Genomic DNA, 3,383 nt, shown 5'->3' with positions numbered 1-3,383 from the left:
TTGAGTCAGTTCTCTATATATTTTGGAAATGAGGCCTTTATCAGAACCTTTAATTGTAAAGATGTTTTCCCAATTTGTTACTTCCCTACTAATCTTGTTTGCATTCGTTCTGTTTGTACAAAGGCTTTTTAATTTGATATAATCAAAATTTTCTATTTTGTGATTGGTAATGGTCTCTAGTTCATCTTTGGTCACAAATTTCTTTCTCCTCCACAAGTCTGAGAGATAAACTATCCTATGTTCCTCTAATTTATTTATAATCTCATTCTTTATGCCTAGGTCATGGACCCATTTTGATCTTATCTTGGTATGTGGTGTTAAGTGTGGGTCCTTGCCTAATTTCTGCCATACTAATTTCCAGTTATCCCAGCAGTTTTTATCAAATAATGAAATCTTATCCCAAAATTTAGAATCATTGGGTTTGTCAAACACTAGATTGCTATAATTGACTATTCTGTCTTGTGAACCTAACCTTTTCCACTGATCAACTAATCTATTTCTAAGCCAATACCAGATGGTTTTGGTGACTGCTGCTTTATAATATAATTTTAGATCAGGTACAGCTAGACCACCTTCATTTGATTTTTTTTTCATTAATTCCCTTGAGATTCTCGACTTTTTATTGTTCCATATGAATTTTGTTGTTATTTTTTCTAAATCATTAAAATATTTTCTTGGAAGTCTGATTGGTATAGCACTAAATAAATAGATTAGTTTAGGGAGTATTGTCATCTTTATTATATTTGCTCGGCCTATCCAAGAGCACTTAATATTTTTCCAATTATTTAAGTCTGACTTTATTTGTGTGAAAACTTTTTTGTAATTTTGCTCATATAATTCCTGACTTTCCTTTGGTAGGTAGATTCCCAAATATTTTATGCTATCAACAGTTATTTTGAATGGAATTTCTCTTTGTATCTCTTGCTCTTGGATTTTGTTGGTGGTGTATAAGAATGCTGAGGATTTATGGGGATTTATTTTGTATCCTGCTACTTTGCTAAAATTATGAATTATTTCTAATAGCTTTTTAGTAGAATCTCTGGGGTTTTCTAGGTATACCATCATATCATCTGCAAAGAGTGATAGTTTGGTTTCCTCATTGCCTACTCTAATTCCTTTAATCTCTTTCTCGACTCTTATTGCAGAGGCCAGTGTTTCTAATACAATATTGAATAATAATGGTGATAGTGGGCAACCTTGCTTCACTCCAGATCTTACCGGGAAAGGTTCCAGTTTTTCCCCATTGCATATGATGCTTACTGAAGGTTTAAAATATATGCTCCTAACTATTTTAAGGAAAAGTCCTTTTATTCCTATGCTCTCAAGTGTTTTTATTAGGAATGGCTGTTGGATTTTATCAAATGCTTTTTCTGCATCTATTGAGATGATCATATGGTTTTTGTTTGGTTGGTTGTTGATATAGTCAATTATGTTAATAGTTTTCCTAATATTGAACCAGCCCTGCATTCCTGGTATAAATCCTACTTGGTCATAGTGTATTATCCTGGGGATGATTTTCTGTAATCTTTTTGCTAATATTTTATTTAAGATTTTAGCATCAATATTCATTAGGGAAATTGGTCTATAATTTTCTTTCTCTGTTTTCAGCCTACCTGGTTTAAGTATCAGTACCATATCTGTGTCATAAAAGGAGTTTGGTAGGACTCCTTCAATCCCTACTTCTTCAAATAGTTTATTTAGCATTGGAGTTAATTGATCTTTAAATGTTTGATAGAATTCAGATGTAAATCCATCTGGTCCTGGGGTTTTTTTCTTAGGGAGTTGATTGATAGTTTGTTCTATTTCTTTTTCTGAGATAGGAGTGTTTAGGATATTTACTTCTTCCTCTGTTAGTTTAGGCAAGCTATATTTTTGGAGGTATTCTTCTATTTCATTTAAGTTGTCGAATTTATTGGCGTAAAGTTGGGCAAAGTAACTCCTAATTATTGCTCTAATTTCCTCTTCGTTAGTGGTGAGTTCTCCCTTTTCATTTTTAAGACTAACAATTTGATTTTCCTCTTTCCTTTTTTTAATCAGATTTACTAAGGGTTTATCTATTTTGTTGGTTTTTTCATAGAACCAACTCTTAGTTTTATTAATCAATTCAATAGTTTTTTTACTTTCAATTTTATTGATCTCTCCTTTTATTTTTTGAATTTCAAGTTTAGTGTTTGATTGGGGGTTTTTAATTTGTTCCTTTTCTAGCATTTTTAGTTGCAAGCCCAATTCATTGACCTTCTCTTTCTCTATTTTATACAAATAGGCCTCTAGAGATATGAGATTTCCCCTTATTACCGCTTTGGCTGCATCCCATACATTTTGGTATGATGTCTCATTATTATCATTTTCTTGGATGAAGTTATTAATTATGTCTATAATTTGCTGTTTCACCCAATCATTCTTTAGTATGAGATTATTTAGTTTCCAATTATTTTTTGGTCTACTTTCCTGTGGCTTTTTATTGAATGTAATTTTCAATGCATCATGGTCTGAAAAGGATGCATTCACTATTTCTGCCTTACTGCATTTGAGTTTGAGGTTTTTATGTCCTAATATATGGTCAATTTTTGTATAAGTTCCATGAACTGCTGAAAAGAAGGTGTACTCCTTTCTGTCCCCATTACATTTTCTCCAGAGATCTATCATATCTAATTTTTCTAGTATTCTATTTATCTCTTTGACTTCTTTCTTATTTATTTTGTGGTTTGATTTATCTAATTCTGAGAGTGCAAGGTTGAGATCTCCCACTATTATAGTTTTATTGTCTATTTCTTCTTGCAGCTCTCTTAATTTCTCTTTTAAGAATTTAGATGCTACACTACTTGGTGCATATATATTTAATATAGATACTTCTTCATTATTCATTCTACCCTTTAGCAAGATATAGTGCCCTTCCTTATCTCTTTTGATTAGATCAATTTTTGCTTTAGCTTGATCTGAGATCAGGATGGCTACCCCTGCTTTTTTGGCTTCACCTGAAGCATAGTAGGTTTTGCTCCAACCTTTTACCTTTAACCTGCATGTATCACCCCGCTTCAGGTGTGTTTCCTGTATACAACATATTGTAGGATTCTGGCTTTTAATCCATTCTGCTAACCGCTTCCTCTTTATAGAGGAGTTTACCCCGTTCACATTTATGGTTAAAATGACCAATTCTGTATTACTTGCCATCTTGTTAACCCCGGTTTATGCTTTTCTCCCTTCTTACTCCCTTCCCCCCCTTCCCAGTATTAAGCTTGTGAGCTCCCTTTGCTTCTCACAGCCCTCCCTTTTTAGTATCCCTCCCCCCCCTTAGAGTCCCCCCCCCAACTTGCCCCTTTCCCTCCCAGTTACTGTATTCCCTTCCACTTAGCTTATTCCTTCCTTTTTCACTTTTCCCTTCT

The sequence above is a fragment of the Antechinus flavipes genome, chromosome 2 (genome assembly GCF_016432865.1).
Source record: "Antechinus flavipes isolate AdamAnt ecotype Samford, QLD, Australia chromosome 2, AdamAnt_v2, whole genome shotgun sequence".
Lineage (NCBI taxonomy): Eukaryota > Metazoa > Chordata > Mammalia > Dasyuromorphia > Dasyuridae > Antechinus > Antechinus flavipes.
Note: the sequence above shows the minus strand (reverse complement) of the source record.